The 27,596-nt window shown below is 49.2% G+C and overlaps 1 long non-coding RNA gene across 1 annotated transcript; it reads left to right on the top strand.

Moving 5' to 3' along the window:
* Positions 1 to 2,232: 2,232 nt before the first annotated feature.
* Positions 2,233 to 27,351, top strand: LOC114851738 (uncharacterized). The gene is made up of 3 exons (XR_003785244.3): positions 2,233 to 2,555; positions 21,071 to 21,180; positions 25,733 to 27,351. It is a non-coding gene; the product is annotated as an uncharacterized LOC114851738 (long non-coding RNA).
* Positions 27,352 to 27,596: the final 245 nt, after the last annotated feature.

The raw sequence follows: 27,596 nt of genomic DNA, 5'->3' as shown, positions 1-27,596 counted from the left end.
GAGATGACCTCTGACAGCGGCTCCGCAGCGACTCAACAACAGGCGCTGCATCTGTTTATTCCTCACCACTTAGCACTTTGTTTTACCTTCCTTCACGTGCACCTCGTCTGCCGGTTCTGTAGAACACGGATGCATTTGCTTCACATGCACTGACCTCAGCCCTACCCCCAAAATCAATAGCCACTAGCGGGATGAATTTAGACGCTACATGCTGTTAATGTTAATGTGGACACCTACAGCGTCTGCCTCCAGCCTTGACCACGTGCGCGTCCGTGCATCAGTCAGTCCGACGCCTCCGACGCCTCCCATCGCGTCCCGTACGACCGCAACACAGGCCCGCGTCGATCCTGTCACTACAGCGAAACCTGCAACAAGGCCCGTCTGGCTAATCAGTGCGATCGACTCAATGCGTTGCGTCTGCACGTACAGTAGACGTGCTGACAGCTGCCGGGCCTTGTGGGTAACAGGAAACGCGGGCTTTTCCCTCAACATCACAAAACAAATGACGCTACATGCTGTTCTGTTAATGACCCCTGCAGATTGGGGAAGCTGCAACACAGCCCTGGGTGGTTTCACGAGGCCATATCAGTGAGTTAATGCCCCCATCTCAGCGCTCCACCCCTGCTATTGATTCCTGTTTAAAAGGCTATGGGTAGTCGATAGCACCTCCTCATCACCATCTGTCTCTATTTACTAATAAATAAAGTGCAGAGCATTGACTGCTTTGACCAGGCCTGTAAAAGCATGCATGTTAATGAGCGCTGGCTGAGGAGCGCCTCACCGCTACCTCTGCCTCCGTCGCCATGGCGATTCGCGAAGCCCAGCCCTCCAATCAGGGTAATTGCCCGCCGGTCCGGTTGTTGTTTAACACGGCTCATCAGGTGAAGTGCCGTTCGGTTTGGGCGGCATGGATTTTCTGGTCCTCTTCCTCCTCTCCGGCCCCGCTTGCGTGTTCACGGCGCGCCTGGTCTTCCTCTGCGCCCTCCTCGCTGCGTGCGGGTCGGCTCTGGAGGTCGCGGCCGGCCGTTCGTCAGACGCGGCCCGCGAGCGCCGCTGCTCCGCGCTCCGTCACGCTGATCAATTACGGATCCTGCGGACGGGCGCGTTCGGAAGCGGCCCCGTGACGCATTTCTTCTAAGAGGTGCTTCGTCTTTTCCCGGCACGTCCCTCCTCTCATTGCTTTCTGTAATATCTACATAGAGAGAAATTAATGTTTGTATTAGCGAAGATGTGTGGAGGGGGAAATTAAATCAATATATGGATTAAAGACAGACGCCGTGTCAACACACAAAGGTCCACAAATTACTACATGTACAATCTAATAAAACTATTACAATAATAATTAATAATAGAAAAAGCAGTCACACAAATCTACAGACACTCACACGTAGAGTCCATTTGGCCTGACACTGATTTCCTGAGTGAAGGGGTGGTGCTGATGCGCCGAGGCTCTCATAGCTCAGCATAACACAGTACTGCTGTGTCAACTGCGACCCCGGCGACCCCGCGAGAGCCGGAGAATGGGCCGCGGGGTCGCTGCGAGACCCAGGTGAAACGAGGGGTCAGAGGTCAGCTGTCCAGCGTGTCAGGCCTGCTGATCAGGAAGCGTCGCCTCTCGCTTCAGGGAGTACACAGGGAGTGTCGTGTTTTGGACACATGCTCGCACCCTGACATAAATCTTCCGTGCTTTACACGAGGGGGGGGGGGGGGTGTTTGTGCTGTGTCAGGGCTTTGCTGCCAAGTGTGAGGAAGACGCTACTAACAAGTACAAGAGCTGATTATTGGATATTTAGGTTTTCTAGCAATAGGATTCCTAGTGTTTGATGTTGTGGTACAAGTACGCAGTAAATCTCACCATTGAGTGAAAACCCTGGAAGTCAGAGTCAAACTGTACAAAGGTTCAACCCACTGTAGACACATCCAAACGGACCCCCTACCGCCGCTGCAGCCACTCACGCCTTCCTTCCACGCTGAACCCAGAGTCTTGGGCGAGAGCGCTCACTGTTGCTCTGCGCCACGGCGCTGCAGTTTCCTTCCCCGGCCTCATCTGACGCGGGCTCTGCTGGCTGTTCCGGATCAGACCGGCCCACAGCGAGACGCGGGGTCCTGTCTGCAAACAAGGGGAGGCCGTGCATTAAAGGCTCTCCATGGGGGAGCGCGTCTTAGAAGTTTTACTCCAGCAGCTCTGGCGAGGCTAATATTACAGGGAGCGCTCGTGTGTATGTGGGGAGCGTGTGTTCACGTGTTGTTTGAAGATTGTGGTCCAACTTTGCTCCACACCGGACGCGGGGCCGTAACACGTGATATGTTTGCTCGCAGTTCAAAGAGAGTTGCTGCAGCGTTTTCACAGGGTTTTATTTGCAGGTGATCCGGTGCTGAGCAGAAACCCGGTGATGCTGCGGTTCAGCCTCCGCCCAGCGGGGGAGCTGTTTCACTCTTCAACTTGTTAAGTCACCTGATTCATGAACATCATTTCCTGTTTAATCTGCCTTGGCCTTCTCATTGTTTTCACAAACACCTGTGCCCTGTAAAGACTCCTCCATCAACATCACCACGTGAGTCTGTTTTCCACAGATTTGAACTTTGGAACTTTATTTATTATAAGTTGTGATTCCTATTAGTATTGCTGTCTTATATTTCTTGTTACTTTGTTGCTCAGTATTGTTAGTATATTAGTATATATAGTGTTGTTTGTCTGGGAAATCCCTGCTTATGCTTCGTCTTTGGGTTTCATCACATTATAAGCTTTAGCTGACGCTTTATTTGTTTTTGCTGTGACTTTGTGTTTATGATTATTTGTACACCCTTGAGTGAAAACTGCTGTTAATTTATTTTGCTTACGTTTGGGTCTGTGAATGAGGGTCGGCTTCTGTCAGTGTGTCAGGCAGCCATGTTGTGCGTGAGGTCCTAGCTCGCTTGTTGGTTTGTTTATTTAGTAACAAAAGGAACCAAGTGCCAAAAAATGACTTTTATAGCTAGCTGTACATTAATATAGCCCAATAATGTGACAATTCTAATTTTATTTGTGTTATATTTATTTAACGTTTCAAAGTCCTCCTTCATTTTTGTTCATTCTTCCTGCTGAACACACAGAAGACAGACACTCATCATTCTCCCATTTTTTTTTTCCTCATCTCCTCCTCACACCTTCTTCCTCTGTTTGCTCTGTCCAGGGAGTCATTATTGCTTTGGTAAATATTTCATAGGCCTCAGTACCTTTGCAGACAGCCACATGCCAGCCCCTCTCCTCTCGCGCGCAGACCATGGATAGACAGATCAAACTGAAGGGGGGAGAGCGAACGAGCGAACGGTAAAAGACACCTCTCTCTTCGTCTGTCGGCGCATTTACATTTTCAGTGAGACGGAGCTGCTTCATAACAGTCGGGTCCTTTTAAAAGATGGAAAGAGTCCCTGGATGTTGTCAAATCTGTGCCCAACGTTTTGTTTTCTGAGGCCCCTTTCTTTTTGCCCTGAGCACTTTTTTTCCCCGCTCAGCACATGAAAGGTGCTGGTTTTATTTCCTAGATGGTTGTGCTGGGGAATGAGGGACACGCGGAACAAGTCAGCGACGAAAGCACGAGGCGGCACAAGCTTAAGACCAGACAGTGAGAGAGAGGGGGGGAGGAAGAATACTAAGCTCCCCTTCTTCTGACCTTGAAGAGGTCTGTGAGCGGCTCTCTCCCTCCTCCTCCTCCTTTCCCAGCTCCACCTGTTTACTTTGCCTGGGTTAGAGCGGGGCCTTGCATCACCTGCAGTGTCCTATCTTTCCTTCTATTCTCTCCCTTGCCCTGTGTCCTTATTTCCTCGCTTTGAAACCGACTCAAAAGGAGGAGTGATCCGAAGATGAAATATTCAGCTCGGATATAAGCGCTTTAAGTTGTTTCAGAGTGGATAGCTTGTTGCCAGCGAGCGCTGACTTCATAAATAAATGGTCAACAGTGGCCTCTTTGACTGGCCTGTCTCCTGTATATATGGCTGAGTTGTTCGCGTGCCCGGGGCTAAGCTCTGTCAGCGCGTTCCAGGCCGTAAATATGGATAAGCTGTGAAATGCCTCTGGACACACTCCTATGTGGCCGGTATCATCTAGAATGGAGCTCAGCTGTGCATGGGATAAATGCAAAATCTTCGTGCCATCTCGGGAGCATTGGTTTACACGCGTGCTCCTCTTTCTGCGTCCTCTCTTTGTAAATGTGTGCTTTCGCCTTGCACCGTTGCATTAGTGCTCATTTCATGAGGAAATGAACTTCGTCCATGACAGACATTTTGGCTTTTGTTGAACTCTGTGCAGTGACTGTAGTTTCCCAGAACCCCCTCCTCTGCACGCTCCCCCTGGGGATGGAGACTCCCCGCTTCCGGGCGGAGGGCAAACAGTTTTCTCTGTCTGATTGGAACAGTGAATAAGAGGAGAGAGTTGCATAGGCATTAGGATTTGAGGGATTTGAATAAAGATTTTCCTTTTGTAGATACATTTGAGTCCATTTGTATTTCATTTGTGTGAGTGGAGATATGGTCTCCGTCTAGCAGGCCACTCAGCCTCGCAGACTAATCTCCAGGTGAAGAGGGGACCGCCAGTCTGATAAAGGTGCCCTTGAAGACAGGTTGCTCTACCTCTGGTGTAGCAAGTTGAGCTCGGGTCACGAACAATTTGCACCTACTTGGGTTTTCCTGCATTTAGGCGTGCGTGCGCGCATGTGCTAGCGCCCGTGAACCCTGTAGCCATAAATCAGCAGTAGGAAGCGGGGTGACACCGGCTGGGGGGCCCCGCTGATATGGAGGGGAGCTATAATGGGCCCCGGTTTCAGGTGGAGGAAGCCATCAGCCGCGCTGATCTTCACCATTGGAAGATTAGAGGCGTAGCAGAAGCGGCGCTATTCAGGTCACTCCGGCGGCGGAAACTTTTTTCCTTGCCGTTCGCCGAAGCACACGCGCGCTCGCGCCGGTACAGTGCGAGGCGCCTTCGCAGGGGCTGCACAATGCGGCGCTGCTGCATGAATGATGAGCTGCACTCGCTGTTTGTTCAATGTGTGCACACAGACAACGGCGTTTGTTATTCTGTCTGTTTGTTGCAGATAGGGCCCGGGTCTTGTTAGCTGTCAAGTCGGGCGTCCACAAAGCTATTCGCTCACTTATTGATGGGGATCCACTAAATTACAGGCTCAAACAAGAAAGGAGGCAGCGGGAAAAAAAACAACAAAAAACAGCCCTTGTAAAAGTTTCCTAAGAGCCCCTCATATTTCAGCATTGTGTGTGCGGGTGTGGAAAAAAAGCTCAACGAACGTCAGGACGATCCCCAAATGCATTTTTCTTTATTTCGCTTTCTCTTTTCTTCTGACTGTCTTTCTTTGGTCAGACTCTGTCTGGTCTTGTTATTATCCTGGGGCGTTATCAGTGTGTAGCTGCCTCTTCAGATCAGCCCTGCGATAAGGGCTAAATAAATGGAATGCTTGGCTAGTGGACATAGGTCAAGCCTTGTTTCACCCCTGTTTCATTTTTTTCCATGTGTTGTTGTGATTGCCGGCACAGGAAGTAGAGGGTGCAGCAAAAACAGGCTTTTCAGTCTAATGAACGTGCTGATTTCAATTTCAGGGCGTTTCTCTGTCCCCCCCGATGCCTCTAAAGCTTTCATCCAGTCCTGGATATAAATTAGTAACTGTGTCTCCTGTCGACTATTTTTTTTTTTTTTTCTTTTTTACTTTGCTCTTCTGAGACGAGTTGCTCTCCTGGAAACGCTGTTTTTAAATGTGTTAAAAGCCTCTGTGGTTAGATGGATGCTGTCTCTGTGTGGCTGTTTTCTGTGCGGCTTAGCATACACCTGTTCCTGACAGAGATGGAGCTAGTGTGTGTGTGTGTGTGTGTGTGTGTGTGTGTGTGTGTGTGTGTGTGTGTGTGTGTGTGTGTGTGTGTGTGTGTGTGTGTGTGTGTGTGTGTGTGTGTGTGTGTGTGTGTGTGTGTGTGTGTGTGTGTGTGTGTGTGTGTGTGTGTGTGTGTGTGCGTGTGTGTGCGTGTGTGTGCGTGCATTAGGCACTGGGGTCATTGAAGATGCTGAGTGACCTCTTCTTAAGAGGTTCAGGGAGCAGCTGACGTGTGTGTGTGTGCATACACATCCCCCACTAATACATATCATGTATCACATGCGTAACATGTTTTCCCCACAAATTTGTGTGCACATCCAAAGACTGAGGCCCGGCTCGTCAGAAGTCGGCGCGGCGCATTCCCAAAAGGAGCCCAGCTCGCGGAAAACGAGAGGCCACCGGTGCCGGGACAGGAAGACTCCTGGGCCCGGCCCTAACGAGCACTATGGGAGCCTCCGCTGTGGATCCAGTACATCCGATACCTTCGATGATTTCCAAAGGCTAAACAGTTAAAAGGTCCGGTTGCTAATGTTAGATTCTCAGCAACCCCCCTTTCTGAATCCGATACTCTGGGAATCACAATAACAAGACTGTGAGCTCTGGTCAGTTTTCCGGAGCGATCGGGCTGCTGCTCCGACCGCCACTGGCTGCGCAGCCCCGCGCCGGAGTGAGGAGGGTAAAGGGAGCGCGTGCAGGAGAATTGATGCTGAGTAGCACAGGTTTTAATAGGGCTGTCAGAGTCATATTGTTTATGTCGACTTCCAGATTAATCCATTCTTCCTTTATGAGCCTCTGCAGCCACCGTAAATTGCGAGCACGAAGCCGGTCCACTGTTGAGTTACGCCTCGGGGATCAGTGCCACACACGGGCAGAAAATAAATCATTTCCCCCGGATTTAACGCCGGGCAATACCTGGGTCCTTTGTAAATAAAGCCATAGATGTTTTTACACCCCCCTGTTTTCTTTCTCCTGCCTCCAGGGCTCTGATTGAATCTCAAAAGGAGAGGGAGAGAGAGACGGAGGGAGAAACATGAGAGAATGAGAGAGCACAGAGTTGAAGGGGGACCCGGCGAGGAGCGAGGGAGGTGAGAGAGAAACAGGGAAAAGTCAGGGAAGAGATTCCAACTGGTGAAGGATGAAGAGACAGACACCAACACAGCTTTGCATTAAAAAAAAAGAAAAAAAGTACATGTAGAGAGAAAGCATGTAGATGTTGGCCGGGGGTGATGTATGCGCGGAGCGCTGAATCCCCGGGTTCTCAGGGTGTTCAGGTTGAGATCTGTCAGACTGTCTGAACACAGGGCCCGCTCTAATCCACTGTTCTGGAGCGGTGGGCACAGAGCAGCCGTCCGGTGGGGGTGGGGGGGGGGGGTCCCGGCTCCGGCTCCGGCGCGGACCCGGCCGCGGGTGCCCGACTCCCCCATCGGCCGGAGGAAGAGCGGGCCCGAGCCTGAAAGGGCCATAAGAGAGAGACAGGGAGGGACCGGAATGACGGCCGGAACCACTTGTTCATCCCGGCCCGTGCGCGCTGGCAGCCGGAGGCGGCCAAAGGGAATGGAGAATGTGTGCTGGGCTCTGTCAGGACTTCATGAGTTATACATGACGCGCTATGTGAAAATGCTTCCTGTGTACTATGGGTATCATGCGCTCGCTTCACCCTTTTTCTCCCTCCCTCCCTCCCCCCTTACCTCTCTCTACCGCCGCTTTCAAGGTCTCCAAGTTTGCTTTTCCTTTCCAGCGACAAAGTATCCTCCGCTTGTTAAATGTTAATCAATGGCGGGCGTCGGGCAGCAGGTTTCTGGTGGGATGCTGAAGTTCAGGCTTATGATGATGATGATGATGATGATGGGGAGCTTCCAGAGATGCCTTCGCCCTCTTTGTGCAACTGAAGCAACAATGATCATTGCAGATCGTAGGAATTCATTCTTAACACAAGCATTTAACCCATCCATTATTCATATCTCCAACAATGCCAGGGGCCAGAAACCCTTGCCCATATATGTGCCCAGCTCCACAGTGTGATGCATTATTCAGCGCGTGCCAGGCTAAAGGCTGCGCTCCCTGTTCGTCCTGCTTGGACCGTGTTGTCTCTGTCCCCTCTTGTTTGGCTTTTTGTCCCCTCCCGCCTCAGCGTCTGTTCCATCGCGTTGTTCTTGGTGTCTGTCCTCTTCTGCATATTCATGCTTCCATCATCTCCATAGCGGACTTGGAGATATTTGCTGAGCTTCCGTGTTCCAGCCTCTGTTTCATTATTTTGAGATGTTTTTTTTTTTTACTTTACTTTGGTAAAGTTTGTGTTGCTGTCTGGACGCACTCGTTTGCGCTCCGGTGTTCATTGTGATATTTCCACACACAAACATCTGTCCCGTCGTCTTCTCGCACGTAAAACGCTCTCCTGTAATTTAGCCTCGCCGCGCTTTTGTTCCTTGTTGACGTGAAGTGTCACAGGAAAGGATGAGCAGAGCTTCTTCCGTCCCGCGTCCTGATGTCTCCTCGCTTTTCGCTCTCCCTCGCTTTTCTTCCCGCACAGACGACACATTAAAATTTGAGCAGAGGGGGGAGAGGCAGAAGCGGCGCCGGCCTCGAGTCCCGTGTGTCGCTTCGCACTTTTGTCCCAGAAAACAGCGCACGACGATGAGTTGCGAGGACTCTGGGCTCCGTGTTTGCTGAGGCTGGAGTGAGACGGGTTCTATCGGCACAGAACATTATGAGTTAGAGTCGACTCCAGCCTCTGCTCTGACTGATTCTGAGTGCAGGGAAACTGGAAGGGGAAACAGTGAAGGCCCACATTAGCATAATAGTACGAGATCTGAGGTCACTTACACCAAATAGGAGGTGTTGGATCTGTGCGGCTGACTTTTCTCAGCACCAAAGTCAGAAATCAAAATAAAGCAGAGCTACTTTGTGCTTAAAGAGACGGGCTTGTCTCATTTCTTATTTAAAATCAGCTCCATAATTTGATCTTTGTAAAACTTAAGTTGCTGCAGGTGTTTGGCAGTAGGAATGATCGCCTTAGGGCTCGGAGCTGCCGCGAGGCCCCGCCGAGACTTCCCATCATCCCCACAGTCTGGCAGCAGCTTTTCAAACAGCGCCCCGTCTGAAGTTGCCCTTGGTTCTACATGTGTAGTAGTAATTATGAATGAGGGGGACTAAGATCTGTACAAAACCATCAAACATTTTACAGCTTGCTGCTATTGTAATAAAGATCAATAGGCAGCGTATCAGTTGTGGTTTTGAAGCAGAGGTGGAGCTGTACATTTTCCCTCACAGACTTCCTCTCTTTCTTTCTCTCCTGTCCCTCGCTCGCGTCCCCTCTCGTTCCTCTCTTCTCTCTCGCTCTCCTCACACAGAGCCGGTGTGGCACGTCCGTTTTAATTGCCGTTCGCGGCGCCCTGTGATGTGAGCGGCTAAAAGACACCCATCCTGAAGAAGAGAGCGGCAGACGGCGCCGGAGCGATGCAGCGGAATGCGTTCGCTTCAGCGCCGCGCGCTTGTTTAGCAGGGGCCCGAGGCCCGACTTCACGGGGAGCGGACGCGTACGGATGCATGTACAGCACATAGATCTGTAGACGTGGATGGATCATAAAGCGACGGGGAAACGGAGCCGCATGGAGCATGCGGTCTGTGCAGACACGCGGCGTCCAACCACGCGGCTCCGCTAGCGTTTGAGGTCACCTGACCGCAGTCTGCAGATGCGGAGGAGCTGCAGATCAAACGCCCTCTCCGTCTGACAGGGGAAGATAAAGAGGCCGTCAGCCTCGCTTCAGAACAAAGCAGCCCCTCACCTCCGGGGCCCACGGCAGCTCCCCGACGGCCAGGGAAGTAAGAGGGCGTGTAAACTAGGATCGAGTGGCCTGAATAATACGGGAGCTCAATTATAGCGGACGCTTTGCGGAAAAAGTAGGAAAACGGCAAATTGGCTTTCGAATTACGGCTTCAAGGCCCGATTCAGTTGTAAACACAGTTCAACCCATCGCTGACTCCACCTCTGCCCACCTGATGACCTGCTACCGGACCACGCGGGCCCCCGAGGGCCGTCCAACCACGTGACGCAGGTGTAGAGGACAGGTGTTGGTGTTTTGTGCGGGTGCCAAGAATGTCTAAATCCCACGAGGTGCAGATGGGCGTTGAACATTAGCTTAGTTGGACTTTCACCTGAGGGAAAAGGAGACAGAACGGGATCAAGCAGCTGTTTGCAGGTGTCTTAGGTAACAGGTATATGTCACTGGAAAAGGTTTATGGCTAAAATTTATTGTGTGTTGCACATATTTCTTGTTTGAGCTGTGTAGATATCTAAAGAACGGTTGTTAGCATTAGCGTTAAAGCTGTGGGGCAGGTTTCTTACTGAGGTGATACCATCACGGCTACCATTGCAGTTGGCTCCAGCTCCCGCTGTGCTTGAATCAGAAGGGCGTTCCTAATAAAGTGGCCGCTGACTGTACGCTGTAATCACATTTACATCATGATGCAGCTCGTTCGGCTGCTGAGATCTCTTCCGATGCGGAGTTCCAAGCGCCGCCTTGTCGCCCACTGATTAACGGACACGATGGCCGGCATGTCAAACCGCGTACTGTACGGAGAATATAGATTTTCTACTGAGCCCGAGTGCGTGTGGGCTGATAAAGAGTAAAACCTAATCACCTGTAGACTCACACTACTAGTTCCTTGAAGACGACTCCAGACGTTGGTTTGCTTTTGTTTACTTGGATTCAATTAATTTGGTGCGCGACTGTCCTCGATGCTGGGCGGCTTTGAGCATCCTGTGAACAATAGCGAATACCGTCCGTGGGTTTGAACTGTGGCGATCGATGCCGTTTGGCATTTAGCAGTAAACTTTTAGAGGCACCCATAAGCCGGCTCCATTGTTTTTAACTGCTTTTGAGGATAATCATTTTATCTGATAAATGAGAATTTGAAACAGTCTTATCAGCCGTGCACTCGCAGTTGTGTGTGTGTGTGTGTGTGTGTGTGTGTTTTTTTTTTTTTTTTAATCCTCCCATTTTTGTCTGGTTGTTTTTAATTGATTGTGCTGCACAGACACTTTCTTCCAGAGATAATGCACTTGTGAGAGCGGGTCGTGATCTCTAAATGAGGGAATTTCGCTCCACGCTGTATTTAGCGTCCTTCGGAAGCGTCTTCCTCCTGCTGCAAAGTAGAGCCTGACTTCGCTTTTCTACATTTCTGCGGCTCCGGCTCTCGGCACGTTTCCGTTTCGGAGCCGCTGGTGCAGCATTTATGCGCTGTGGAAATGCTGCCGTGTCCTGCGTGTCCCACCTCCAGGCTCAAACCAAATCTGGTTGTATTAGGATCAAAAACAGAGTCTACTTCTCTCCCTGTGTCTCTACATAATTTGATAATGTGAGCTTAGCCAGGCATGGAAAGTAGACCGCGCCGATCATCCAATAATGTTGCCACGAACACATGAAAATATATAAATATACAGGAAAAACACGCCGGGTTCCAGTGGCTGCGCTGCGATAAGGGCTCATCCACTAAGACCTCCACTCACCTCCGCTGCCTCGTCGAGTCGATCCGGCGCCGGTTCCACTCGCGGGCCCTCGGAGGAAAGCTGTTTACTTCACACGCTGCCTAAGTAGAGGTCTTGGGGTTGGAGCGACTGTGTTGTGCACGGTGAGGACAAACACGCTCCTATTTAGTCTAGCAGCTAAAACCGGGGTGAACGGCCCAGAAAGGAAGCCACTGGAGGTTTAGGTTTCATGTTTTTCATATTTGTTTTTGTTAAAAAAATTCTGTATTACTGTAGAATGGGAAACTGAACGTTTTAAAGTATAAACTAAATATTCTTGTGCTAATTGTGAACACATGTTATCATAAACATATAGAAATATTACAGGTTGACACATGTACACACATTTAGACTCTTCACAGCTCTAACTTAAGCTAATTACACATGTATTGAGTAACTGATACTTATAATTAGGTTATAGTGACTCCAGCAGTTGCCTTCTATTACTCTTGAGCATTTAGAGTATGTACATGCTTTTTATATGTAATTATGTACTGGAAATGTCTCCTGGAATGGCATGGGGACCCCTGTCAGCCACAGGTGCCTGTGAAATTCTCTTGGTATGGTGAAACGAGTGCTGTCCCATCCTTCCCACAGGCACCTGTCCCTAGGTCAGAGGTCATCCTGTCGCGGGTAATCCCCACAGTAACTCGACCAGGCCAGGGGATAGTGGCAGGCAAACGTGTAATGGTGGACTAAGCTGTCCCCCTAATGCTCCCACTAATCACATTTTAATTGAATTCCAGCGAACATGTAAAAACCTGGTTCAGTTTTGTTATTCCATTTTCCTAACAGATGTCCCTTTGATCCCTGTAAAGTGATCCGCGGTGGTGACGTCCTCTGTTTTCAAACACACACATGAATTGGCAGATCTAGATGATGTAAAGTAGAACCATGTGCTTGTCCTCAGCACGGATGCCATGAGGGCGGAGGGGTGGTGGGGGGGGGTGTGGCCCAGAGAGGGCGTGGTTCAAGGAAATCAAATGGGGTCCTTCTAAAAACATTGGGAAAATCACAATTAATGATTACAAAACTGTTAAAAAGTATTAAGAACACATTAGACCAATCTCCAGCTACTTCCTTTGGCTTTGTTGCTCCCCTCTGCCCTCCCAACATTTACGCAGCTCACCTCACGTCTAGGAAATCATTCTGTCACATGATATCATCTGGAGAAGTCGTAGAAGAGCAGATTGACAGATTGCATTGTTTGAGCCGCGCGGTGACATCATCTGAACAGAAATAAAATACGCTTTATGTCATATTTCCCAAAGCAGAAGGCGCCCTTTAACCCAGTGGGCAGAGGCCCCTCTGCTTCAACGCTAGTACCGTGCCCGACGGCAGGACGTGGGTTCACATTACCGCGCCACCACTCGCGTGCGTGCACACGTTGGTAATGGCAGGGGTGAGCGTCGCACTCCAAACGGGCAGCTGAACGCCATCGGTGCACGCGGGGGATCCCGGTGTTTCGAATTTCAAGAGGCACGCGCTGAGTCCGAATGCCGGCCACATGGGAGCTCGCAGAGAGACCCTCGTCTACCACAGGCAATGTGTCAAAGTTACACATGGGCAACATTTGTAGCATGAGATTTGTAATAGTGAGAGATCTTAAGTCTTCCTCTCTTCCTGTAGGTTTTGTAGGTCATAGCACTTGAAAGCCAGGAGTGGAACTGATGATGATTTCTTGGGAGAATGGGAGCGGTGGGGAGGGTCTCCTCCTGGATGAGCTCTTATCAGAGTCCAGCATGCTGTTGAAACAGCAAGGATCATTTTCCGAGTGTTTACTTTCCGTTATTGCTTGTGTTCAAAGTACCTCATTATGTAAAGACATAGGGAAAAGAAGTAGATGCTGTTTCTGGTCATAATACACAGAGATTTGTCTCGAGCCTTGGACGCACATTTTGTCATCCGTTTTTCTCCCCATACTTTTCTACACAAGGTACTTCTGGGAGCTGGATGCCGGGAATTAGCTTTAATCACACATTCCCTCTGCAGTGATGGGCGACTGACAAGCTGGGCACATTTTTAGTTTCCCACTTTTTAGCTGTTTGTGGGTGAGCGGCGCTGAGCCCACCAGCTTCTACCCACCAGCTTCTACCCACCTCACACCCATCGGAGGTCTTCAGCCAAAGAAGCGGCTCCGCCCACATGCCGCCAGCTCCCTGATGAACCACCGCAAGCGGCAGAAAGTTTGTGTCTGCAGCACACTCGCCTGTTACTGAGAGCTAAATCAAAGGCCCGCTCTGTTATTAGAGCCAGTGTGCTTTTGAGGAAAACAAAATCCGACTGTGAGCTTAAAACGGAGTTGTCTCATTTGATCATTTATTACACATTTTTAAGTGGTTTGGAAATAACTGAGGCCAGCGTGGTCTGCATCCCTAATTGCTGCTCTTTTTCTCCCATTAGTACATCCAGACTTGTGATCCCACTAAAACAGGCACCAGAAGAGGAAAAAAAAGGCTCTTTTCCCTAACAAAGCATTTGTCATCAGTTTGCAGTTGCTCTGTTCGCAAGCATGGTTCAGATTTGCTTCTATGCGCAGCTGTCACCGAGCCTGTTGGACGTCCTGGAACCCAAACACACAAACCAGAAGAGATTAGTGTGCCATGTCAACCCACTGCTTCCACAGATGGCACGGATGCTTTTAGCCCGCTCCCTGTAGACAGCCACTCATTGATCTTTCATACTAAACTCCACACAGCAGGACTCTTGATACTGTTTTATTTATCATTCTGGCATTTACTATTAAGGGCAATAAAGTTTGACATGTGTGGGTTTTAACTGTAGGGGGCACTGTGGTTTTTGTGCAACATGCTGGGGGTGTAGGGGGGGTAGAGTTATATCCTGGCAGTCAGAACTGTCACCTGCAGTAATATCTCCCCCGACTCGCTTCCTTTCAGCCTACCCCTAGCCTCAATTCCCCAGGTCCAAATCCAACCCATAATTCGCTAGTGTTGTCTCTCACCTTGACGTACACCTAGTAAACGTGTAAAACATTCCGGCGGGAGTTGCTCCCATTTTAATAACAGAACATTTCAGGCCATGAGTCAGGAAAAAAGACATATCGGTTACTAGTTTTTAAGGATCCTGGCACGAGCCTCAGGAACCCCTAAGCTCCAGCACAGAGGCCTCGTCCAAAACCAACACAGGGGACAAGCAGGCAATTTTGGAAATGTGGTTTTTAGTTTCTGCACATATTTTCCAAAGGGCACTGCAGTGAGACTATGATGAAACTTGGTTCTGGCTCCAGCCCACGACATTACCTGTGTGAGTGTCAGGTGATAGCCTCCCTAATTACCCTGGAAGGCAAACAGAGGAACCTTTTCGTGGCGATTTCACAGAACGCGCTGCACCAGTAAACGCGCAGCTCCTGTGGTAAAACGTGATCTCTCGGCTGATGAACGACATGCTTCGTTTCCTTAACCGAATCGCAGCTCTGTTTTCGGCCTCTAGGGGGCGTTTAGTCCAGTTTTTCGTGATTTTACTGCAGCGGGCGCTGGCAGGCGTTTAGCTGGACCTTTGTGGTGAGTACTGATTTATGGCCCGGTGCATCCCTCCTGGGGTATTGGGCTTGCCGGCACACATGTGAACAGTGGCTCTCAGACATCACCGACACGCTGTCCAAGCACTGGGCCGAGAACCGCTGATTGGAGTCTGCGGTCGGACGCGCACACCGCAGCAAACCAAAGCCCTCAATCACTGGGGCTCGGTCCAGTCCGTGCCCCCGTGTTCCACATTTGAGTGACGCGCCGCCTGCAGAGCACTCATTAGAATCTACGTTTCACAAGCGGAGCAGGGATAGTAAATCGTTCAGGCCTCTATGTTGTTCTAGCTGGCTCTAACAAGACGCTCTCTGTCTGCTTTATTGGAGTTTAAAAGTGGATTTCATGTAGCTCTTAGCCACTTGGAAAACTTATGTGTATATATATATATATATATATATATATATATATATATATACAAACAATGAAAAGTATTGGTGTAAGAGACAAAACCACAACACAATGAAAACATCTTTTCAAGCCCTCTGCTTCTTAGAGACCGTCTGAAACATCATTAGACAACACAAACATCTATTTATGTTTTTAATAACATCAGAAAAGAGAGAGTGATGGGGGAATTTGGTGGAGTTTGGGAAGGTGCAACGTGATCCCTCATAAGATGGTCAAGGCCCCAGCTCTGGTACGAACGGCTTTTCTCCCCGTGGCCTCACTCTTAAATCAGATCAGCTTTTTTTCATGTTACATCTAACGGCCCCCATTCCATGTCTAACTACCTGCTCTTTTGTTTGCTCATGTTTTCCCTTTCCTCTGTGGATAGGCTGGCTCTGACCGTGTAATAGAGCACATATTGGCCAAGCGCGGCAGCCCGCTGTGACCAGATCAGATGTGTGCTCCTGATTATAAAACTCCCTTTTAGTCACTGACAGACATGGTAATAAATGTGTCCATAAATTGAATTTGGGGCTTTTGAAAAGGAGCAGGAATATCTAAAGAGCATTTCAGCTGATTGTCTCCAGCCGACATGGCAGCGCTTCAGTGGGATTCGGGGGGAAAACTGATCCTGCTGTGGTGTGGCTGGGGGGGGGGGTGCACGGGAGGGTTGCGGGATGTATGCCCAGCCAAGCAAAATAAAGACTGCTTTATTGCTATTCAGAAAATCATTTGATTGAGTTTGCACAAATAGGAAGGCCGAGAGGTGCGTACCAGCGCCTGTATGGTTGGGCATTTGAATATTATTGTGTTTGCATGTGTGTCGAGGGTGTTAAAGGTGTATGTGGTTGAGAATCCAGGCCGTTGCTCCAAGGTGCCCTGCGCGGGAGCATGCTTTTGGCTCGTTCGATAACTGCAGAGGGGTGTGCGGGCTGCTTACATTTATTTAAGGGATCCCTCTCATAAGAACACTCGTGAAGTTTAGTGAAGTGGTGCTGACAGCAGAGTGGGGCCAACGCTTTTCTGCTTCACTCTTTGGATTGGGTCTTGGGTGGTTTTTTTTCATAAAAGACAAAAATAGTAGAAAATTTGTCCACCTTTATTTGCTCTGGCATTATAATTGGACAATGATTCATGTGGCAATACTAGCCACAGCTTGCCTTGTAATACTTTTACAAGTTCCCTGGAGCAGATTCATGTCCATGGTCTGTAAATGTCTATTATGGAAATGGTTAATGACAAAATATAAACAAAACAATCTATTAATTCCATGTTTATTCAAAGGACTCTTTCTCATCCAGTGTTAAGCGGCCAGGACGTTGACCCTCCTGCTCGCGCTAATCGCTAAAAGAGGACTCTTGGTGAAGTGTGCATATTCAGCCCGGTCAGTCATGAGGGAGGGACACGGCTTCTCGGAGCAGTGTGACACACGTAACTCAGCCACGAAGAGTCACACATCCCCATGTGTTTGCCAGGCCCATCCTTTGGCTTGATTTTCGTGCAGATGCGAAGTGACGGGTCTGGAAGGCTCCCCTGGGGCAGAGGGCAGCCTGACTCATAGCCAGGGAGCAGGCAAGAGCGGTCAGAGTCCCGGTTTAGAGCTGGCAATCTCACATGTTGTTGTGAAAATGTTACCCTTCATTATTAATTCACTATTGACATCTGTCTTGGCGAATGGAATGACACTGGGTGTGATTTTGATCTCAGGCCTCTCACCTTCCCGCTCTAATCCCCCTCTCTTTTTCCTTTATGTTCATCTAAGTTGTCTTTATCATCCACTTTGTCCATCCTGCTTTCTCCCACTTTCTGCTCCTGTCTGCTCGGCCTTTTGTTGTTATGATTCACTGGCTGTGAGCTGTCTCCTTGAAGTCTGTGCGTCTCCTGAGTGCAACCACAGAATGGTACATCACTTCGATTGCATGTAATTTCCTGGGTTTTATAAGGTACATTTAGTCACCCTACAATGGAGGAATACTATTCTATACTACAGCCAAGTTCAGACTATCTCCCTCTTACACCGCGGTGCTGTTCATGGAAACCATTATCTGGTGTGGGAATGTGCCAAGAGCGTACAACAAAGCTGGTCTCTGGGTAACATTTTGCAACTTGGATTAATACAAGAATCTAAAATCTATCCAGGGTCGTCTGAATCATAATGTCACAATAACGCAAATCTATTGCGCTTAACTTTTTCTAAGATGTGTGGAATGTCCTGGCTGGCAGCGACACAAAGAGGAATCTGTCATGGCTGACATTCTCCTAAAATAAATAGTTTAAAGGTGGTTTCAGGAGTCATAACAGCAAAGCAAACAACTCGGTGAAAGGTATTAAATAAGATGTTTTGATAAGCGACAGGAAATCCTGTTAGACAACAATATATTTTTTTCCCATTGTGATGCCGTAAAAGCTGAACCGGTTTTATTGCACCCACCTGTGTTACCTTGGTGCTCTTTGTAGACTGCATCTATTAAACAGTTATTCTTACTTAAGTGTTTCCCTCATTCTCTCGCTCAATAAAATAAAAAAAGGCTAATAAATCACTTAGCTGTCTCTGTGGGTTTGGGGTATTGGTGTTGGAGCGAGCGGCTCCACCATCCCAGCTGAGTAGACATGGCACAAAGAAGAAACCCCTCCTCTCCGCTCCCCTCACTCTCAAAAAAACAACATGGGTGAAAATTACATTTTGGTTGAAGACTCTAATAAATCTTGTCCAAACGTGGGCTGGAGGAGTGGAAAAAGGCCCTCCGTGGCAAATGCCGTCTGAGTGATGTGGATCCTGCGCTGGGGAAAAGGGGAAGCCACATAAGAGGAGGCTTGTGTTAGCGCAGGGTGGATGAGGTGCGAAGGGACTCAGTGGGAGGATACCGGGCCTGGAGAGCTCATGGATCACAGGGGCGATAGCTCTAATGTCGTACGTGTGCGCGAATGTGCAAGGCAAGCTGTTTCTGACATTTGCCTTCAGTTAGCAGGAGTCACTCATGAGCTATACGTTGCAGTGATTTCGTTAGCGAACTGTTAGCTAACATTTTTGGGCGTTTTTTTGGGGATTCCGACTCGGTGGACCAGCTCCGTCGTAGGAAGGCGGGCAGCAGCATGTGCAGTGCCACTCGCGGCCTGTTGAGGTTGATTAAAGCGCACGTCTACAAATGTGCCGGCAGCTACTGCGCCCAGGACCATTTGGTGCCACTCACAAATTGCAGGCAGAAGGAGGCTGTGTTTACCGCGCTAGCTTTTCATTTCTCTGAGCGCTACCACTAAACAAATACTGGTCGCAGCCTTGTTTGATACGGCAACGTTCATATTTACTTTACCATTTAAATGTTACAAACATGTAGGCATTGGGAGACATGATAATGGAATCCAGATTTGGGCCTCGTTTAATTTGTAGCTCTGCATAGAGTCATCTCGTCTCCGATTATAGCCCTGAGTAAACTGCGCCGCTCATGTCTCTCGGGGTTAAATTGTGTAATTGTGTTGTGTCCCACTCATCTGGTTGTGCTTTGCTCTCCTCAACGGAGCGCGCGTCCTATCTACATCGTTTGCAGCCCACAACCTCGTGATCATGTGGTTCCATCTACTTTGCCCAGTGACAAAAACAGCAACAGCAGGTCATTTGTGAGCAGAGCTGCAGTTTTCAATCTTTGCAGTATGCACAGGTGTAAATAGATTTGTGTTAGGCTTCTTGTTCCCTTTGTTTCCTCCAAATCAGCTAAAAATGTACAAATGCTGCTTAGTTGTTTATTTTGAGACTGGTTAAAATAATTGGTGTATGTTAGCTCTCACTAAACCTCGAGTTGTTCTGTGTGTTGTCTCTTTTAGAGGTATGGAATTTTACAGCTCTGCTAAAGGAACACTCCTTTTAGCCAGGTTGTGTTTACAAGGAGTTTACAAAGCTCCACCTGTCACCAGGTGTCAACAGAAACAACAATGTAAAAAACGTTTATGACACAACGGTTTAATCATTTGGCCACAGCTGAAAAACAGGTTCTCATTGAGGCGGATACATCTTGTCACGCTGTGACACCGGAGCATTCTGCATCGGTTCCTCCTTTTCAGATGCGCTCGGGCCTCGCCTGCCACCTCTAGTACTTGCAGGTCCGCAGCCCGCTTTGAATGACTCGTTGTTTATGAGCTTTGATAAATTTTTGTTTGAAATATTTCACTGTGTTCGTGGACGTAACAGACTAAATAGTGAAATAACTCAAAGTAACTCAAATGCTGCCACATCGCAGAGCAGCGGAGGCCTGGTGATGGTCTCTGTGGGTCATGGAGTAGAGACGCTGGATGGGGATTAGTGCATGGCTGCTGAGGAACACCTGTCTGTCACTGACGGATCCCCGCCTGCAAAGTCCCAGATGGATTTTGGAAGCAGTGGGCCTCATCATAACTTCCTCTTCCCCCCTCTCCATTAACGCTAATGTTTTTTTTTTCTATTTCGACCCTCTAGCCTCATATTCCCTTACCCCGAATGTCTGGCATTCTGGGGAAGGTGAAGAAGAGGGAGAGGGAGAGATGGGGGGGGGGGGGGTGGGTGCCTGGGACAGTTTAGTTGGATGGCCAGCTGTGTGCCAGCTGTGTGCCAGCGGAATGCTGAGTGGCGTGGAGAAAGGCCTATTATCTCCCACACGCACACACTCTCTCCTTGCCTTTCACACCCTCAGCCCTGGCCCTGCGAAATCAGGCAGACAGATTCTGCTAAAACCATCACTCCTCCTTACTCATGCATGTGGTCTCCTCCTGCATACACACACACACACACACACACACACACACACACACACACACACACACACACACACACACACACACACACTTCTAAGTGCTGTGCATGGAGTTATTTTCTCTTCCTTCCCCTTTCTTTGGACACACACACACTCGCACACGAGGCCCGAGAGCTTCCATGCCATCCTCTATGTGTCACTGCTTCTGACACACGGGACTAAACAAGTCATTAGAGCATGGGTCGAATCATCTATACACACGGTCTTATCTGTCTGCCTTCAGTCAGCCAGCCTATCGCGCGGCAGCTGGACGCCTCTCGCTGCTGGTAGGATACGAGCAATTAGCAAGAAAGACCTTTTAGCTCTGCCAACTGATTTGCGGCCAGCTCCTGCATATGCCTGTAATTCACGCTGACATTTCATCTCCTCACTTGTCACAGTTTGTATTGTGTGCAACCACAATATAAACAGCAACGGCGAAATAATAATCAAATCGCCGGCAATATAATAATTTAGTTTCCCGCCGCGCCATTGTCCACTGGTTGAACCTGTGGGAGACAGCTGATAAGTGAGTGTTCTTGTGCAGAGTGGAGGTCTCTGGAGAGAGTGGAGGAAGCCGGGGGTTGGTGCTGGGGGGGGGAGTCTTCCCCAGTCAGCCCAGGGGAAATGGATGACAGTTACACTACCCTCTGGCCAATTAACTGTCATTCTAGCTGTTGGTTTAACTTGTTGACCTTACCTCTCCTGTGCTGTTTGTCTTATCATTTCCGGAGGAGAGGACCTCATCTGTGTATGTAAAGTGGACCGGTGACCTTCAGTAAAGGGGAACAAAGGTCACAGTTCACCCACTGTATATTTCTCTCGCGCGCGACGCCAAATATGGCGCGGAGCCTTCTGGGAATTTTGGGGGGCGCAGGAGGAGAGGAACCCTGTGGGATCGAGGGCGCGCTATCTGTTATTACTTCCAATTACTCCCCAATCTCCCGCTCTATCTACCTGTAAAATGACATTAGATATGCCTTTTCTCACGGCCTTTTACAGATGAAGGCGGCGCTGCTCGGTGACGAGGCTCGGGGGAGCTCGCGGTCCCCACTCCTTGCCCCTCAGCCGACGGCTAACGGAGCGCGCCGGCGGATTCGACGGGGGCAAAGGTAATTTCGTCAGCAGCGACGCCGGGTTTTGTCTTTGAGAGGAAGCGCGAGCTCGCCTGACGCGTCGGGGACCTTCGTGAGCGCGGGTTCGAGGCTGAGCTGTGAATGGGGGGTACAGTTCCGGTGGGCGCCGCCGCCTTAGCATGACAACAGAGGGGGCGGGCTCTCGGGCGAGAGGAGACGGTGACACGGTGCCCACCTCCTCTCTGTTTGTTAGCGCGCCACTTTATTGTGCCCGGTCGACACCGTGGGACAAAACCTTAGGGAGGCAGCACAGCTGGAGACGGCGGGGGGCATTGGAACTGAATGGGCTTGTTCAGACACTTCTCCGGCCTGTGTCTCACCAGAAACCACTTCCTACTTCCCATCCTCTCTCTGACAAGAGAAAAGGATTGACAGTTTTTCATTAGATTGCCTGGATTAAGTCTTTTCCGGATGCTGGAAAGATTGCTGGAGGTGGTCTCGTAATTGGTAATTATTAACTCACAATGCTGTGAATTATCCGGCTCTGAAAACACTTGTCAAGGCCCTACCCCAGTGGAAAAAGGCCAAGCTGCAATTATGGGTGTATGTTAAATTGCCAAAACATCCTTTCGAATCCGCGGCATGCACTGTCTGTCCTTTTTATGAGGAAGGTGAGGTGCTGTTGTCTCATGAAGGCGTAACGTGTTGGGTTTGACTGTATAATCTGAACTCTTGCAGTCATTGGCCACATTATAGAACATTTATTCTACCGGGCAATTTAGGCAACTGTGCTTGTGCCTAACTGTCATCTCTAATTTCCCTCTGTGACGTCTTAAGGCAACTTGTCCGGACTAGATGAGTGAGATTTCCCAGGGGTTGATGAGAAAGAGCTGACTGAAAACAGAATCTGGCTCAGCAGCGCTCCTCCACCATGCATTTAGTTTCCTTATTATAGACAAGGGCCCAATCTATCCTCATGCCACCACTGAATCATTCTGTCGCCCACCCTTTCATTCTCTAATAAACACTAACAAAACAGATGCACGCATGATCGCACACACACACACACACACACACACACACACACACACACACACACACACACACACACACACACACACACACACACACACACACGGTATGGTGGTATAGCTCTCGCCATCTCTCATTTGCATGGCAATGCCATTATCTGGCTGTGAGGTGTCACGCTGGAGTGGCTGACAACAAGTTTATCTAGGCACAAAGAAAAGTTGAGAAGAATGAAGCACTTTCTCTCCCTCTGTCTCGGGCTTCAGCACATATACTGTTAAACTCCCCCGTGGAGAACGGGGAGCAGCGTCACCCGGCCTCACCCTGCAAGAGCGACTAGCAAGGCCGTTATTTATAACCCTGCTAAAGCCTGTGGTAAACACTTTGTACAAATAATATTAACTCTGTTAGCACTGTCTTTCACAGTGCGTGTTCTATTTTCATTTCTCAGTCACGCTCCTTTGGCTTCTATTCTTTTATTCCTCCATACATATATTTTTATTTCCTTTCTATTTGCTGTAAGTTACTGTAACCGCACGCGTCTCTGCAGCGTTGGCTGCGTCTTCCTCGGAAACGGGATCTCGGTGGGATTAACTTGGTTAAATCAAAATAAGAAATACAGGGTTGCGCTTGTCAGTGTTCATTAAAAGGGCTGGATATCGGATCCCATGCGAGCGCATCACTGCAGACTTTCGAGCAAGGAGGCTTGTGGAGGCTGCGGACTAAAGACAATCAATATCAGATTTTACAACTTAGACACCGGTGGGCATCATCATTACACAACAAAGCCCTCTCACCTGCTCTTCAGCAGCAGCGGACAACACTTGGCTTGTGTGTGTGTGTGTGTGTCTGGTTTCTAGTAGCAAAGCAAACAGAACCTGTCTGGGTCATGCGGTAATGTGCTAGGAAGTGAATGGTCCTATCTGTGGTATCCATGTTTGAATAAATCACTTGTGGTGGCGCGTTGCAAAATCCGGCGCGATGATAAGTTGGAGCTGCCGTGTCCAGTGCGGCTGAAGTCTCTGTTGTTCCTGTGCTGTGCTGATAAGATGGCTCAGCTCTGGGTGGCTAAACAATTTCCTGTACATGGTTTAGCCCCCACCCAACAGCAGGCTAGCTCTCAGGAACTGCGAGTGATTAGCCGGTGAGCTGTTCGGGTGCACACGCCTCCCACACCGGCTCTTTGGTATCGCATGTTTGAAAGCGTGCGTTTATATGAATCGATGCAAACTTTAAAACACCGCTCCGGTCCTCGCGGCGGTCTGTTAAAGATGTTTCACGGACACCGGGTCGCGTTCCTTTAGCTGTAAACTGCGAGGCCAAGCCCAAATCAGTCCTGACTCTCTCGATACCCAGAGGAGAGGCTCATATTTGCGGCGGCGCGGGCCCAAAAGTGACACCAGTATATAAAAAGGAGCTCATCATCTGCGTGCGTGGCACTGATAGGGAGGTGATGGATATGGCCGGTCGGAGGCTGTGAAAATGAACTCCAACTGCAGAGGATGTGGATCAAAGAGAGGGACGGCGCCAGTGATCATCGTTAGACTTCCCGCCGCCCCCGCCGTGCCTTCCTTTACATTACCATTATTAAAAAGGAGAGGACTCTCTTAATAAAGTCTATTAATCACACCGGGGGAGTCGGTTCATCGGCTCACCCTTTCGCGAGGGTCTCTAATCAATCAAGCCCGCCGGTAATGTATTCATGGGAGATGTAAGAAAGGACTTGTTCGACAGTGTTCCAAGGAGGAAGAATTTATTAAGTTCCCTTCAGCAGTCATGGGAACACTCCCACCGTGCTCCACCCCTGTCCCCGCCGCCTGGCGCGGCGAATAAAAGGTCCGTCGTAATATATGAAGTCTGTACAAATATTGGAAACGTCCAAAATATGTCCTCTCATTAACAGTGATGAGTGAAAGCCGGAGTATTGGCATTTGTCAGGTACGCTCGGAGTGTAACGGCGCTGTTGTACAAGGCCTCCGCTGTGTCGGGCGCTGTAGAGACATCACTCTCCTGCGATCCTCTCAAAAGCCGGAGAAAATGTGTCTTATTAGTTCGCGCGCGGCGGCGAGATTCCGCGCTACACCGCCGACTGATGTACAAAGCTGAGAAAGCGCGGGGCTGCCGGTTTGCTGGGCCCCCGCGAGTGACGCGCGGAGCGGCCTGGTAAAAGGCGTGCGCAGCTGTCGGGAGCAGCTACGAGCTCTGGTGGCCTCTGCAAAGCCACCCCCCGCGTTCATCTCCTCTGTAAAATGCTTCACGGGCGGATTGAATGGGGAGCGGGAATGCAGGGATTCCTGCAAACTTGAGGAAATATTTCCATTCACAAAAAAAAAAAACCAACGTGCTCCTATCTTTTTCTTTCACAAACGTCAACAGCGGCTGCAATATGGTGGGGTTTAGATGGGAAAAGTTAGGGACGTACCCATAGTGGGGCTGAGGAGGGGCATAAAAAACTCTGCCTGCCTTTGCTTTGTCGCGGGGACGGAGTGAAAGAAGGCCGTGCTCGGCTTCAAAGCTGCATTTCCATAATTGCCCTGTAACTCGGGCCTGTCTCAAGCGTCTGAAAGGGGCTGTGAAAAGCGCAATCTTTCAGCTGGGTGGACGGCAAAAGCCCCAACGCCTCTCCCTCCGGCCCGTCGGGCCCGCCGCCCCCTTCTCCACTAGTTGCCTTTCGGATTCAGTCAAAGAATTCCTCTCCCTAACCTCCATCAACAAAAGGCATGAAATCAGTGCCCTCCCTCTCTCCCGCTTCGGCCCCGGAGAATGCCACTCCTTCTGGGCCTTTTGTCCCGCGCTCGGGCCGGGGAAACACAACAGCCCCTGTCTCCCTGCGCCCGGGCTATGCTTTAACATGTTGCTGCTGCACTTTCGCTTCGCGTTCTCAATAATGAATGTGCCATAAAACATGCAGGAGACACAGAAGTCGCGTATCCTCGACAGGGGTGAGGCTGAGCTCTCCGCCTTCTCCCCTTTCGGGCCGGAACGGGACGCGGACGGCGGAGCCTCCGTGCGTGCGGCGCGAGGCTACCCGCTCCCCCTGCGCTAGGCTAACGTTAGCACAGGACAGACCCCGTTAGGGCCTGGGCGAGCGCTGGGGGGGGGGGGGTTGACAGTGGCTCATAAAAGGATTAGTCCAGCGCACAAAGACAGTGGGCAGCTTCTAAGCCTGACTAGGTCCACAAAGGAGGTGACATTTGTCTGTCTCCGTGGCAGGAGGAGGTGTGGCAGAATGGGCCGGGGTGGGGTTGGTGGATGGGGGGGGGGGGTGGTAGGTGGTACTGGTGGTGGGACTACAATGACAGAAGGGGTGGATGAGGTGAAAACACAAGAGTGACCCTCCTTATTTGCAGCAGCGACCTCCTCTTTCACTGGACACCTCTTCCGACCCCCCCCCCCCTCCACTGGACTGCTCTGGGGTTTATTTACTCCACGGCCTCCTGATGGCTCCATTGGCCGGACCCTCTGAGTCGCCCCGGTGCTGCCGTCCACCCTCTCCCAGATCAATGAACACTTCAGAAGGCAGATTCAATTTCCTTTTAATGATTCCGTCTCTCTCCAGTTTTTTCCTGGCTGCGCGGCGGCGCGTCGCCCCCTCGGCCGCGTCGCCGCGTGCGCTGCTGTCCCGCAGTGTCGAGGGTCCACGTCAGCGGCGGTCGACGGCGCCGAGGACAACACGAGCGGCGTCATTAGACGTCATTCCACTTTAAATGCTGCAAATGTGAAACAGAAAATTCCTCAGCGCCACCTCTGGATTCTTCAGTATCAGTTTGAGCCCGAAGTGTGACCTCATTACTTTACATTCTCACTAACTTGTGCTGAGCACCTACCACGTGCCCCCGCAGACGCTGCAGCGCATTTAACGCAGCGTGGACTGCGGAAATAAGCAGAGGAGTCAATGTTGATTATTGCTCATTAGCGAGGAGAACATCCACTTAACGTGCGAGGAGTGGAGCGACACACCATGCCCCACTGGAAGCCGTCCCCGAGTAGCTCAGAGCGAAATGTTGGCCTAATGCATTCCATTTGCTCTTTGTAACCGGGAACAGGTTGGACACGTATGGCGACATAAGCACGCGTGATTACTTTGTTTCTGCTGAGGCATTTTAATCCCTAATTTCATGCACTGATCAGAGGAGAGACCCTGAGCTCTAGACGCGATCACTGGCCCTTCAGTAGCATTTCAATTGAAACCTCATGATCAAGAAGAGGCTTGTTCTGGGCCCCTGAGGAGCAAACATCCTGTGAACAGTGAGGAAATACGCATCTTTATTTATAATAAGCTTCGGCAGTAATTCATAATAAAGTTCACTTGGTTCAGATGTGCGCAGCTGCCTTTCAGTCCAACTTTGACTCATTTAAAAAATCTAACAACACTTTGAAATTATTCTAAGTTGTATTGTTTTGACTTATCTCTTTCTAAGTGTTATTCATATAAATAATGCAATATTTTAAAGTTCTTTTAAATTCTCTTTTAACATTAAATGAGATGTAAACACTTAATTTCCCTTTTTATTATACAATTATGGATCGTCCGTGTTAACGTGTAATGCTGGTCATTTAAAGCATAGTCACAAGTACGTGGAAAAATGTACAGAGAAAATACAATTACATCAATCAGCTGCTTGATGCCTTTTATGAATATGCATGGGAGGATAATTTATTGGGCAGGAAGGCAGCGGGGGAGCGGAGAGGCGAGGAGCTGGGGTTTGTTTAACGCATATAAACCTAGAGAGGACACGGCTCGAGCGAATCAGCGCTTTTCATGTGCCCGTGCTGCTCTGAATTGTACACATTCAAAGACATTGTCCTCGGCGACCATCTGAGCCTAGTCGAGGAATGTGTGACAGATTGTGTGTCTGGATGCGTTTTTTTTTTTTACATAAATGTAATCATAAATACGAGCCCACTTTTTATAACCATGGCAATACATGAAATCTATGAATTTTTTAAATATAGATAAAAACCATGACAACATCAAAAAGGGATTGTATCCTGTTTAATAGTAGCTTATGAAAAACGCTTGTAATATATTTATAAAATATTTTAATTTTATTTTAAACATATTCCCTACATATTTTAAAAAATAGTACTAATAAGACTTTGTTGTAATAACTTTTGAAGAAATGAAGAATAAAACGAATTTTGAAAATAGAACATCTTGTTTTTTTTCTTTCCTTTTCACCTTTAATTTTTAAACATTGAGAAAGAACCGAATACGCTTTTAAAGGTAACTGGGTCCTGCAGCCTGCAAGGAATAAAGCAGAAATACAAGATCTTGGATTATTTTAAAAGTCGGATTACTTATCAGTCTGAAAAATATTTGATTATATTTTATGTATGTAACATATTTTACTTGTTATTTTTGCAGAGCCACTATAGAATTATATCTTTTTAACAGCACTCATTTCAGATAAATTGCTTTT

The sequence above is a fragment of the Betta splendens genome, chromosome 3 (assembly GCF_900634795.4).
Source record: "Betta splendens chromosome 3, fBetSpl5.4, whole genome shotgun sequence".
Lineage (NCBI taxonomy): Eukaryota > Metazoa > Chordata > Actinopteri > Anabantiformes > Osphronemidae > Betta > Betta splendens.
This window is presented reverse-complemented; position numbering and strand designations above follow the sequence as displayed.